The 14,904-nt window shown below is 40.5% G+C and overlaps 1 long non-coding RNA gene across 1 annotated transcript; it reads right to left on the bottom strand.

The window, feature by feature from the left end:
* Window positions 1-1,851: 1,851 nt before the first annotated feature.
* On the bottom strand, window positions 1,852-9,373 carry LOC117528534. The gene is made up of 4 exons (XR_004565800.1): window positions 7,677-9,373; window positions 7,454-7,581; window positions 6,142-6,274; window positions 1,852-2,324 (listed from the first exon to the last, which is right to left on the bottom strand). It is a non-coding gene; the product is annotated as an uncharacterized LOC117528534 (long non-coding RNA).
* Window positions 9,374-14,904: the final 5,531 nt, after the last annotated feature.

The following is a 14,904-nucleotide window of genomic DNA, read 5'->3' as shown; positions in this document are numbered from 1 at the left end:
CGACCTCGCAGTTTTGCATATTTTTTTAGTGCAATTTTGCATGTTTCTTCTTCTTCTTCTTTTTTTTTTTTTTTTTTTAACCGCATTGTGTTCTGCGTCCTCATCAGGCAGGCCAGTCGGCATCACCGTGATCGCTCTCACTGCCTCCGATGCTTACCTCAGGCTAACTGAATTGGAAACTTGATAATTGTCCAGGCCTCTCTATTTTATTATTACTTCTATTTTGTCATTTGATTTTTAAAAATCAATGGAAATAAGTGTTTTCACTTTCTTTTGTCATCCATGTATTTTTAACATATTTATATGATGTACTTAGATTAAATGTACTAAATGAAATCACGCACACACACACACGCTGTCACTCTTTTAATATAAAGATGATTTGCCACTCCCTGCTGAAATGGCATGTGAGTCCAGAATGTAATTAGCAATGTGCATTGTTCAGTGTTGTTACTTAATATCCAAAGTTTCTCCAAAAATATTAGTCCTATTAGCATTCTGTTTTGGTGGCATTTATCCTTGACCTAAAATGCATAAGCATACCAAATGGCAAATGTCAGCTCTCCACAGATTGCCTGTGTTCGAAGTTATACACGCATGCATAGCATTTAGTCTTTTCTGCATTGTGCCACAAGCAGGTGCTTCTATTTATACACATCCACAAACAGAGATGGCGGCGGAAGACATCAAACACAGCACAGTTGTCACTCATGGTAATGGCAACATGACACTTAACTAAACTGATTAAACCAAATGAACTACAAAAACACAATAAATCAAAAAAAAAAAACTAACAACACTCTTAAACTAACATGAACCACAGTAACAACATTTAAAACCCCAACCCCCCATGGTGCATTGCAGTACAACATTCATTGCTCCCTGTTGTTACCTAATATCGTTAATTTCTCCAAAAATACAGTGGCTTGCAAAAGTAATCAGCCCCTTTGGTATTACTTATGCATCATCTTGGCTTTCATATTTTAATTAATTTATATCAAGTTGTAGAGATTTACTTTCAGTTTGAGTCTAAGGAAGATCATTTTAGAAATTTTTAGATTGAGAAGTCTGATTTACTTTTTGTATTTTAAATGCCATAAACAAATTAAAATATGTGAAATACCAAGAGGTATGAATACTTTTCAAGCCACTGTATTAGTCCTATCAACTTTCTGTTTTCGCAGCATTCATCCTTGACCCAAAATACATAAGCATACCAAACAGCAAATGTCAGCTCTCCCCGGTTTGTCCATGAGTGAAGCCATACACACACATGCATACACGTGCACAGAGGCCACTTGATTATTATAATATATATATATATATATATATATATATATATATATATATATATATATATATATATATATATATATAAATTATATCTGTGTCATCAGAATGATAAAAATATTACCCTTGGCCATATCAGCATGTACCTTTTAATGGTGTCTGCAGGAGAGCATGCGTGTGTGCACACATGAGCTTTTGAAAAGACCAGAAGTTACCTTTGACTGCATGTGATACACATGCACGCTGACGTCCACGTAATCTATTGTAAATCACTCCAGAGGTGTTAGCAGTTTATTTCTCGTTAGCTTTTACATAATACATGAGAAAAACATGTTAGAATTACACAGAAACACAGCAGTTTCAGCAGCCAGAGAGACCTGCCAGTGATGTCATGGTGCCTCTCTACTCTGATTAGCAGCCCCCCCCCCCCCCCCCCCCCCAAAAAAAAAGCAGATGTGCAAGATTCATAGCATAAAAACTGGAAACAGAATGTGACCTTTTGACCTCTTCGAGGTCAAGGTTAGCCATCTTCGAACATGTCCAAGGTCTGTGTCCCAAGAATATTCCCTGTGAATTTGAAGACCCTGGCAGGGTTAGGACTGGACTTATGTTGAGCACAGACAGATGGACAGATGGACGGATGCAATACCCGATAACTGTATTTTGATGGCCTTGGGTAATAACAGTAAAATGTTTACAAGACATAAGCATTCTCAGACCTTATTGATAATTTAAACATTACCACTAAAGCACATAAACAGATGTATGAATGTGAATCTAAAAAAAGTCCACAAAGAAAAGTCCAAAGCATTGCTCCAGACCAGCTTAAACTGGTCTGTTCATGGTTAAACTCCACAGTCAGACAAACTCTGTGCTACAGCTTCGTCACGTCCGAGCTGCTGGTGCTGCTGCTACCCAAGAACAAGCCTGTCAGTGACTGAGATCAAGCCGTCAGTAGTTAAGCGTTGAGCCAGGTGCAAACATCTGCAGCAGGGATCCTGATCTTCTGTCCAAAACTGGGATTTACAATGTTCCTAGAAACATAAGACAGAAACTAATGAGTAAAGCTTCAACATTGGCACAAGTTTCACATTCTTAATAAAGGTTACTGGAGAGACAGTCATGAGTCTACTGAAAAAAATAAATAAAAGTCAAAGGTAACTTGCCATTCAAGTTGCTTCACATAACTAGATATTCATAAAATGCCCTGAACTGATCAGTGCAATGTGATTGCTCTTGCATGCACAACTGCTGATCCAGACCTTCTTCACCTACGAAGTTCAGGACTGAAACTGACATCAAAACATGTCACATGAACCGCTTTATCCACAGTGAACTATAAGTGGTTGTATGTATATAGGGTGTCTCAAAAACATGTACCCAAAAGTAATCTGAAATATGAATACCAGGAAATGTTTTTACTGGGAAATAATGGTGTTTTTCTCATTTCATTTCTCATTTCTCATTAAAGCCCAGGAAAAATGCCGCAGTTAACTCTAATTCAGAGAACAAAAATTGTTGAGTTCTGTGCAACACATCCTAAGAGCTGACTTGCATCTCTTTCCCTACAAAATTCAGTCTCAGAGCAAAATAACTCCCCAGCAAATGGCAAGGAGACTTGAATTTGCTAGGTGGTTTTCTGGAAAACTGGAGACGGATGATTTGTTTCTCTGGAAACTTCAGACGAGGAGGTTACATTGATCATGGGGTGTAAAAGATAAAGGGTTAAAACATCAAAAAGGAAAGACTGAACTAAAAACTGTGCATTCGGGAGAAAAATGACATGCTTCGGCCACATGTTCATGCAGAAAATGTCTGATAATATTGATTATTTTTTCTGGACTGTTAAATAATTTTGGGTACATTTTGTTTGAGACACCTAATAAATACCAACAGACCCGTTCATCATGCAGTTGGAACTCGAGCTACATTTAATACACATGAGAGCACAGATGGTGGCTTTGATTAGAGCATAAAGGAGAAATCCTGATTTGAGAGATATGACTTATTTCAGTGGTTACAAGATCAATTGTGTAGATAATACAGTTGTGGAACAATGTGGAGGAGTAAAACATTATATTGTCCAGAAGAACAGCTTCATGGTTATCAATTAGTTTTTACTTTGATCATTCTTTCACTCAAATGCAGAGTTAACGGGGCTAGAAGCAGCACTGGAGTAACAATCAATACTCCAGTTTGACTTATGACCTCACCAGGACCTTGATGGGATCTCAGACCATGTGGTTGTTTACAATGGAAGGCCTTGATGCTACCAACGGGTAACACCAGTCTTGGAGCCAAACCTTGCATCCTCACTGGGAAAACCATGAAGATAAAAACCGGTTGCAGCCACTCTTTTTGGGCTCTTTCCTAGCAGCACATTAAAGCTAGCAGAGGAAGTTCCTTTGAGCGCTGTGTCACCAACTCTTCATCAGGCTAGGAGCTTACAAGTAGTGTTAGCAGAGCCAAAGACCACCAGCATATGATGCCCTTCATCACTGCCCAAGAAGAACAGCTTCTCTGTGATCACTGCTCAAGCAAGTGAAAGAGTGGTTTGCCTTTCAGGGAAGCACCACACTGAAGGCCAATTAATTCTCTGGAGAGATGTACGTGGCAGTACCAGGAGACCGAAGGTCCAAGTCATTGGCGTCCTGCTGTGTCCTGTCTTACTGATGTTCATGAGACTTGGTGACCTAAGGCATTGACTGGATGTCTTTAAATCTAAGTCTCTTTAGAGAATCCAAAGTTGGTCAGAAACTGGATGACCCAGAGAGCAGCCCAATTAACAGAATCAAATCAAGCAATTGCAGCATGAGGTAGTGAAAAGAATGTTTAAATTTAAACAAAACTCCCAAAAAACCCAAAGAATGCACAGTGGAAGGCAAAGTACAGACAAGCAATAATGCACAAGGTTAAGACATGGGTATGAAAGGGAGTGCAGGATGGACTGTTGGGTTGTAAAAGTAGACAGAATCCACGGGACAAAATCAAAGCATAGACATTGAAGTACGAGGGCTGTCAATAAAGTATAGGTCCTTTTTATTTTTTTCAAAAACTATATGGATTTCATTCATATGTTTTTACGTCAGACATGCTTGAACCCTCGTGCACATGCGTGAGTTTTTCCACGGCTGTCGGTGACGTCATTCGCCTGTGAGCACTCCTTGTGGGAGGAGTCGTCCAGCCCCTCGTCAGAATTCCTTTGTCTGAGAAGTTGCTGAGAGACTGGCGCTTTGTTTGATCAAACTTTTTTCTAAACCTGTGAGACACATCGAAGTGGACACGGTTCGAAAAATTAAGCTGGTTTTCAGTGAAAATTTTAACGGCTGATGAGAGATTTTGAGGTGATACTGTCGCTTTAAGGACTTCCCACGGTGCGAGACGTCGCGCAGCGCTCTCAGCCTGTTTCAAGCTGAAAACCTCCACATTTCAGGCTCTATTGATCCAGGACGTCGTGAGAGAACAGAGAAGTTTCAGAAGAAGTCGGTTTCAGCATTTTATCCGGATATTCCACTGTTAAAGGAGATTTTTTTTAATGAAAGACGTGCGGACAGGTCCGCGTGTCGGGACGCAGCCGGCGCGGTGTGGCGGCACAGGAAAAACACCTCCGTGTTGATAACCATTTGTAAAATCCAGGCGGCTTTTGATGGCTTTCAGTGGAGTGAGTATATGAGAAATTGTTTAACAGCTGGACATGTTCCAACTTGTCCTTAAGGCTTCCAACAGAGGTGCCTATCTCAGCTTTCAGTGCTTACCAGTCGAGTGAGTATAAGAGAAATTGTGGAGAGCTGGACATATCCCAACTTGTCCTCTAACACTCCGAAACAGAGGTGTTCCTTTGTCTCGCTTCATCAGCGAATCGGTCGTGACGCGCGAAGCCTCCGCACGGCTTTCCATGACAAAATCTCTTGTTAAAAGTGAAATCTGCCGGAAAATGGCTGATGTCCAGCTCTTGTGATAACCAGAGAAAGAGCACACAATGGTCTCATATCCACAGAGCCATCCGTTTAGAAATGATCCAGTGGTTTGTGCCGCGTTGTTGCAGCCCGGAGTGCAGCGCGCCGAGGGTCCTTAAAGGGGTCCTTAAACCTGTAGTAATAGTCCTTATTCTCTGTGAAGCCCGTAAAATTTTCACTGAAAGCCAGATAAATTTTTCGAATGGTTTCCAGGTGCCAGTCTCTAACAGCTTCTGAAAAAATTCTGACGGAAAAAAAGTCCTTTTCATTCCGCCATTTCCAGACAATGAAAATCCGACGAGGGGGCGGGACCACACCTTCCACAAGGCGTGCTCACAGGCAAATGACGTCACCGACAAGCGTGGAAAAACTCACGCATACGCACGAGGGTTCAAGCATGTCTGATGTAAAAACATATGAATGAAAGCCATATAGTTTTTGAAAAAAATAAAAAGGACCGTTACTTTATGGACAGACCTCGTATATAATGGGCTTTGTATAACGGATTTTTCACTCACATCGTATAAAATGTCCCGTCCGATCCTAGTGTATTTCCATTAAAACCCAGAGCAGTCTGGATGTGCACAGTAACAGAGGTACAAATTAAAGTTCAGCACTCTGACACTCGCTGATTTGACGAAAGTGGGAACGGAGTCATTTCCGTGATTAAAAGTCTGACCGGTTATTTTTTTTCACACCGTACTCAGACTCGGACCTGAACCCTGATGTGCACCTGTTAAATCAGACACAAAAGGCTGTGATTTGACACTTTTCTGCTTTCACTGCTTCATTTGCCATCATATTTTAATAGTTTTTGCAGTGTGCACGCTGATTACAAATGGATCAGAAAACTTTACAACATGGAGTCTGAAAAAGCTGACATTCTACAGCTTACCTTCGAATTAGAGGGGGTGATTGTCGAAAGAAAAGCTTGTTGAGGGTCAAATTGGTCCAGAACAAATCATAATCCAGTGACGGAGAACTTTAAAGCTGTCACTCACGTCATTGCATGACACCGCGATCCAGAGCTGCAGAAGCATAAAATCAGGCTTTAAATCATTAAATAAATCATCATAAATTGTAAATTTATGTAAATTTGATAGCTTAACTATTTTTTACATTTATTTTGATTGCACCTGTACCTGGATGTGTTTCTGTATGTGGTTAAATGATTTAAAAAGGTTCATTCAGTACTTCAGTGCAGTTCACCATGTTCTGAGTTGACGCCACTCTCTCAATTAAGGCACTCTGCCACAAACAAATGAGGCACCTGATCTGCTAATGTTCCAAAGTAAGGGCTGCATCCTTCAAACGTTCAAAATGGCAAGCATTGTGTGTTTAATATGTAAGGATTAAACAACGAGAAGCAGTGCATAATACAGTTTGAATGCATGACGCGAAGCGTATTCAAACCGTATAATGCACGGCTTCAAGTTGTTTAATCCTCTTATACCATGGTTTGATAAAAATGCTGAAATATTTGGGACTATTTTATGCCAGTCTCAAGATATTTTCATCCTTGGCAACCGTTCTCTTCTTCTTTCCTGTCTTTAATCTTGTCCAGTTCGTCCGATGTTAAGTCTTTATGCTGTTGCTTTTGCTGTTCTTCTTGTTTGCTCTCCTCCTCTTCCCATTCCTCAAACATTTTATTTTGGCCAAAAATATTAAAGTTCACTTGGAAATCCATGTTTTATCGCGTTTCTGTCATTCACAGCTGTCAAAACACAGCTGATCTGCGCCGACTGATTTGTGCATTGCTGTGGTGATGACAAGAGTGGAGTGATATTACAGTGACTTAACTCGCCGGACTACGTGTGCGTATACACGAAAATAATGCACGCCAGTTAGACATGGAATTCTCACTGACCATGGTATATGTCTGCTTTAATGAATATGTAATTTGGGGTGTGTCCACCTAACTGTGCAAAACACTCAGAGGAGATTGTGGAAATAGGTTAATTTAGCACATAAAATGTGATTTATCAAGCACAAAATAAATGTAAGAGGCTTGTGATAGCACCTGTGGTTTGTATATGGACTGCGTCTGTCCACTGCCACACACGGAAATTGAAATAGAAGGTGAGCACCTTGGACAGCTCCACCCACAAATAACACATACATAATGATTCTCATTCAATGTCTATTTGATGTCTATTTTATGCCTTTCAAGTGATATGAAGAAAATACAGTAACACTAGAGTCAATACCTGTGCCATGAACAGCTCCTCAGTTGCAGGAAGACACATTTGAAGATCATCAATATAAACCAACAATTTGAGGCAATTTCCACAGCAGTGGTAGTGAATCCGGGTTTGTGCCACACACCATGTACCTCCTGTGAAATAGCAGAAAACCATTTTAAGGGCACATTCATATGAGATTTGATAAATGTTCAATAAATAACATCCATCCATCCATCCATTTTCTTACGCTTTATCCGGAGTCGGGTCGTGGGGGCAGCAGCTCAAGCAAAGCCGCCCAGACCTCCTAATCCACACACCTCCCCCAGCTCCTTTTTAGTTAAAATGTTTGTCTTATTTTGTGTATACTTGCAAGTGGCTGACTGAAAAACATTAAAACATGCAAAACACGCTGTTGTCAGCATTGCGTTAACACCCGCTGTCATGTGCACAAGTATTGTTAGTGAAACACTGGCAGAACATTTATCAACCCAACAGTCAAAATTTGAGAATGCCCACACAATTTAGTACTTGTTATTTGGAATATAAGTTAATCAGGCCGGAAGTAATGTCAAATTTTCAAACACTTCCAAAAACTGTGACTATTTAGTTGCTGTTTGACCCTCGACTGCTCACGTTTGTTCAGGGTCACCACAGTAGATCCACATTATGATTTGGTGAGTTTTATGCCGGATTCCCTTCCTGACGCAACTCCAGTTTACCTGGTGGAAAAGACACAGCACCTAAGAGGAGTCTAAGAGTCCCATCCAAGTACTAACAAGGACCCACTCTGTTTAGCTTCTGAGCTCTGACAGTACACAGAGCTGTAGATATTAAATGGACTATATTTATATAGCGCTTTTCCATCTGCATCAGATGCTCAAAGCTCTTTACAAATAATGCCTCACATTCACCCTGATGTGATGGTGTTGCCATACAAGGCATTCACTACACACCAGGAGCAAATAGGGGATTAAAGACCTTGCCCAAGGGCCATTAGTGATTTTCCAGTCAGGCTGGGATTTGAACCGAGGATCTTCTGGTCTCAAGCCCAACACCTTAACCACTAGAACATCACATCCCCCAATATTAAGGCATAATCTATAATTACTTGGTCATTTGCATATCACTGGAGCTTTCTCCAGTCATGCTCTATTTTCATACTTTGTACATTTTCTGCTTTTTGCTGAGATGGACTGTTGCATTGTTCCCTAGTTACAGATTGCCAAGTATCTGCACTCAAAAAAGTGTCACAAAAGCAGATTTTTCTTGACAAGCACCAGTGATGTTTTGCAGTTGGCATATTATCAATATCTGGCTCCAGCACCAGTCCCAGTAGAAAAGTGGTGTTTATCCCAAACCACTGTCATGTGGATGTTAGGCTTATTTTCCATCTAATTTCATGAGCAAGTGATGTTTTTGCGAGGCTACACGTGAAATCAGTTGGTGGAGTCTTTGGTAGGAATGAAAAACATACAGACTGCTGAACCCTCATAGTTAAAGACCACTGTATTTGTCTTTACGTCATCATCATCATCATCATCATCATCATCATCACTCCTCCGTGGCATCAGAGATTGCCTTGGGGTGCTCCTGCTGGAATCATATATTCAGCAGTCGCAGGAAGTTGGTCTTCACAATCATCATTTTCCTTGCCTGTTGTACGTCGACACCAAGTAGTTTCTCCATTCTCTTCCACACTTTCCTTGGAGCCACATCAAATGGCACCTGTTTCTCTGTTTCTGGAGGTTGTCATTATCCAGTCTACGCACAATGAAGGTATTTCATATGCTGTATCACACAAACGTCACAGATGAAAGGAATGTTTGTAATGGCCCAGTCACACGGCATACGACGATTCCTGAACGAAGGGAAAAAAGTAGAAAAAGGTGGACGAACGAGCTTTCTCACCGAATAGCCTGCGAATCAAGAGCACAAAAGGAATGAAAGAGGAACAAAATGAAACCGAAGCTAGCGCTGATCTCAACGCTTTAAACGAAATGCGCGTGGAGCTACTGCTGGAGCAGTGTGTGTCTGCATCTCTGTGTTCCAGGACTCGGCACTGGGATGGAGCTCATAACGCCTGAGTCCTGGAGAAACTGCAAATAGAAGCTGTGGAAATCTGTGCGCATGTCAGTGGACCCACCTGCTCTGGTTCCTTGTACAGAACAAAAGAGGAATCATCTCCTCATCATCAGAATCCACACTGTCTGATGACAGGCTGTGTGCTACGTCTTGCTCCAACTAAAAATAAATAAATAAAACACTGGTGTGCCGTGGTGGATTGCTGTATCACTGTATTACATTACTAAGCCATATATATTGATTTACAACAGAAAACTGTCAAAAGGCTGAGTTTGTCATTTCCGACGGTAAATGAATGCAGCGGCAGCAGCAGTGCTCAGAAAGAGCTTCTGTACTATATGAAAACATTCAGCTGGTTGAACAAAGTCAAACTAAAGAAAATGAAAAGATGGACAAATTGAGGTTTTCGGTGGCATTCGTTTTAATTTTTCAACAGTTTAAAAATCCTGACGAAGCGCCAGCTGCAGGAACAAAGCTGCACGAAGGTTAAACGATGCCAACGAAAGTCCAGATTTCTTATTTCGTTTGGGCTTCGTTGCCCTTCGTTAAGTCCTGTGTGACTGTGCCATAAGGGCACGTAATTTCTCATTTGATATTCTGAAGCTCCAAACAACTTCCGTTCCTTCACATTCTGCCTGATCCGGTGCATTTTTTGTTTGTATCCTCCCTGAACCATTTTTCTGAAGAAGCTATGCCAAATGACTTCAACCAAATTATCCATTTGGAGACTCATCACTCACCAGTCTTTTAGTTACCCCACTTAACACTGCATTCTAGCTGTTTCTACCCATTTTTACACCTCACCTTTGACCAGAATCAACAGAGCAGCATCAGAGTACAGAACCAGGTCCAAAGGTACCCATGACTGTGACTGACTGAGCCTTAGACAGCAATGGAGGCCAGCCTGCATCAGCATATCTACTGTACACACACACACACACACACACACACACACACACACACACACACACACACACACACACACACACACACACACACACACACACACACAGTCCCCCTTCATTTGCTGCTTGGAAAACTGAGCCTAGAGGAAAAAAGATAGTGCAAGCCTAATATCCATAAAAGGGGAAAAAAAGGTTACTCATGTCATGTTGGGGTCAAGCATGTTTCACCTCCAATAAGAACACCCCCTGTTACCCTGAGAGGCACATATATACAGTACCACCCATTCAGCTTACTGGCTGCCCCTCAGAGTTCCATCAACAGGTTCCTTTGAAGGCCACAGACTCCAAGGTGGGCCATCAAAGCATATCTTCATTCAATTCCACTGACAGGATCTTAGGCTCCTGAGAGAAGCCGCGTTTGAAGTGATATCTCTGTGCCAATGCATTCTTTACCGTGCTGTCATGACTTGAATTACCAAAAAAAAAAAAAAAGCAAGGGCAAATGCCAACACTGCCACCCAAATAATCTCTGATATACAGGAGAGCTACGAGAGTAACATCTGTTTGATCCTCATCCACCATGCTGCTTTGAAGTAATGGTCAGTGTTCATACTTTATAAACAGATTAAACAAAAGCAGGATGAGTCCCACCTGCTGAAGCTCTTGAGTTCAATCACATTTCCACCACTCAGCCTCAGCTCACCTGAGGTTATCTGAAAGAACAAGAAATAGAACATCAAATGATTAAAAATCAAACTCTGGGAACTTTGACAAAGTACCTCTAGGAATTATAATATAATTCAGCCAGCTCAACCCATACTTGTCCTGAAACACCAATAAGTGTTTCTTTGTTTGTTGTGTATTGGAAAAATAAATTGTTTCTTCTTCAATTTCCATAGGCCGAGTAGAGTATTGTCCATAGTGGCTCACCATGTCACTCAAAGTGCTATACTGTATGTAAATAGGTGAAAAGAATATTATAACTATTGATATTGTTCATTTTATTATGACACTTATGTAGTTCAAAGAACATCAGTGTAATTTAAAGCAAGATAAATACAGTACTCCCACTGAATAGAAACCACTAATGGTTTCAAGTGTTTTAGCTTCCCTGCTTGGTTGTTTGTTGAATACTTAAGGACCTCAAGCTACAGTGTGTAGGATTAGCAATGATTATACTAGCAACAATAAACCTTTGTAGTTTCATAAGATTTGAATGAGCCCTTCATATCTTCATGGGAGTGTGCCACCTTATGGATGGCGCCATATTGACTGCCATGTTGATACCCCACAGGGACATACTTACTCCACCTTTCACATTTGCAGTGAGGGACAGCAGATTGAAGAAAAAAGAAGAATCATCAATGGTTGTTCCCCTATACATGGTCTAGTGGTTATTACTGCAGGCTAACAACTTTGACAACCCTCATTTTGGTAAAATGGAGGATCAGACAAATTGCTTTCCATACTCGAAGGAAAGGTAGTGTGAATCCACTTCACCAAAGAAGCAATGAAGGGAAACTGGACAGTGATGGCATAATATAAAATACAACCTCATCACAAGATGACACTAAGTTCTAAACACTGTAGCTTTAATCCAACATTATTTTTTTTTTAAGTTGGTCCAGGTCCCAACTTAAAAGGGCAAGGTCACTGAAATCACTTCAGTTAATCACTTCAAAAAACTTTGCCAGGGAATATATATATATATATATATATATATATATATATATATATATATATATATATATATGTGTGTGTGTGCGTGTGTGGTGTGAGACTTGACTGGGTCCTTCTTAGGCAAACCGATGATCATCCCACTCTCTTTTCTGAAATCGAATTTTTCAGTGACACAACTCTGTACCTGGCAGTTAAAAGAAAGGAAACAGTCAAAGTAGCTTTTCATTAGGCTGTAATTTGGTGTGCTGGTTTCCTTCTTAAGGTCATGAAGTTCAAGTCAATATGGATCAGGAGACTTGTAGGTTTCTTGATACAGACACGTCTTTTACTGAGTCTATGTTCTTTGGATCAGCGACAGCTCGGGTGCCTCTTCATCCATTCGTGGACAAAGGTGCACTTCTGGTTCTGAGTTTCAGTGTTCCAGACCTGTTACCATGGCAACAAATGCACTGTTTCCGAGTGACACAAAGCCTGAAGTTAAGAACCTCCTTTCAGGTTGAAGTCTCCAGGAGTTGAGGGGAAAACAGCAATAACTGGATGGCGGGGAGGGAAACTGAACACCAGCAAATTGCTTCCCAGAATTTCTGGAGGATATGGTAAAATGAGTCTTTCTTTCCTCTCCCTTTTAAAATACCTTTCCTTGGCACCAGGCACCATAGGTAGTTCTGCAGTGGTCACATTTACTTTATATTCTTGCTTAGATTTTTGTTTTTCTTTACTATCGTACCGCCTTAATTGAGTTATCATGTGTATCAGCATCCTTGTGTTGCATGTGGCTAGGCTTAGTCTCACAATGAGGTAATGTTTAGATGGCCGGCAAGCCGGGAGAAGGGTTGGTCAGGTCTTGATTAGCTCAGAGGTAGGGGCTCTCTCAAATATTGGACACCCCTTTGTGTAGTGAGATTACAACCTTATGAAAAACTGCCCCTGCTGACATGCCTGATGGAATCAGAGCTTCCTGACTGCTGCATCATCCTGCTTATGAACTTGCCACACATACGAGTAAGGGATAAAACACTGAACCAAACACAAAGCGCACACATTCTGACATTTTTGAACTATAGGAGTCACAATTTAGCTAAACAAAAATGACACAATGACTTCTGCACATGTAAGCTGATGCACAGATGGACTGACAAATAAATGCATACTAAGACATCTACATAAATGCTTTTGACATTTTATGTGTTTGTAAAACGTATGCACAGTGCATGTGGGAAACTCCACTTTTCATGTATGCACTCTTGCAAAGGTTCTATGGATTTTCACATGAAACAAACATCCCAAATGGATCCAAAGGCGGAGGACAATTCTGTTTGTATATGTGTCAGTTTAGGCATTTAAGCAGTTTCCAAGGAATCAGGTAACCATCATTAAGTGTTAATAATTTCCCATCTATTGTTTGTTTACTCCAGTAGTCATAAACTGCTTTGTTGGCCGTATCACTCATTCACCACAGAAGTCTGCAGACGGCACAGACCGACCAGCATCAACAGCACATCTGCTTAGCTCAGAGCACACAGCCAAAGAACAGTAGAACTGAAACACTTTACTGACTGCATTAAAATTGTAGTGTCTCATTACAGTTTAACACAAATCCAGGATAAAGTATTGCTCATGGCCCCCCTGAGGTACTGTATATGACTGCTTTTCCCGTTACTGCTCACATGCTTTGATGCATTGTGTGCAGATCTTCTTCCTCTGCCAGAAAACCTCTCACTTCTTTTCCACTGAACCAGAATGCACCGGGTTCCACTGCACACAGCTCTAACAGGCAGTGAGAGATGACAGTCTGAATGGTGGAGTTCATATCATGCACAAAACACACCCAGGATTAAGTGAGAGATGAAATACAACATATGTGCCCTGCACTGCTCTTATATTACAAGGCATGTCAAGAGCAAAGCGAAGTTTGACACTCCCCAAAGAAAGACGATGGTAAATGTTTTGTATTAAGTCCACCTCCATGTGCATGGGAGCAAGAGAGACGTTGCTTCATTAATCTTAAGGTGGGTCGATGGATTTCAGCCGATTAAATTTAAACTCCAACAGGTGTTCTTCTGAAAGTGGCTTAGCAGGATTGCTATTCCAGTATCTGTAAAAATGACCACCCGTTTCACAACTCCTTGAGGGTAGAGACTGTTGTGGTGCTAAGATGGAATCCTGGGTAGTATTATTATTAGTAGTAGTATTACAGTGAAAAACTCTATCTTAAGTTTGACTTCACACTGAAGATTGAGAGTTTGTTAAATGCAGTAAAGCTAGAATCTTGTCATTTTTCTGTATTATTCATCGATTCATCTGTCAAACACATTTAAAACTACAACACAATTATTTTAATTCAAGCTAACAAATGTGTAATGCAACAAGTGAAAAATATATTTAAAAAACATAAAAGTATCCGTATCAGACTTTGAGTTGCAACTTGATATTAAAAGAACTGTCAGTGGATCAGAATTAGTTCTACTACTACTACTGCTACTGCTAATAATAATAACATAATAAGAGTATTACTATTACAGTAATAAAGATAAGTATATCTATATTAAGTTTGATTTCATACTTAAGACTGACAACACTACAGTAAGTACATTGTTATTACTCAACTATAACTAAAAGTTCTACTACTACAAAAAACAACAACAAAATAATAATAAGAAGAAAAAGAGGTAGATGATGATGATGATGATGATGATGATTATGATGGTGGATACAAGCAGCAGAAATGAGATTCCTCTGTTGGGTGTCTGGGGTTACACTCCTGGACAGGGGTGAGAAGCTCGAGTATTCGGGAGGGACTCGAAGCAG

The sequence above is a fragment of the Thalassophryne amazonica genome, chromosome 16, assembly GCF_902500255.1.
Source record: "Thalassophryne amazonica chromosome 16, fThaAma1.1, whole genome shotgun sequence".
Taxonomy (NCBI): domain Eukaryota; kingdom Metazoa; phylum Chordata; class Actinopteri; order Batrachoidiformes; family Batrachoididae; genus Thalassophryne; species Thalassophryne amazonica.
Note: the sequence above shows the minus strand (reverse complement) of the source record. Positions and strands in the feature narration are given on the sequence as shown.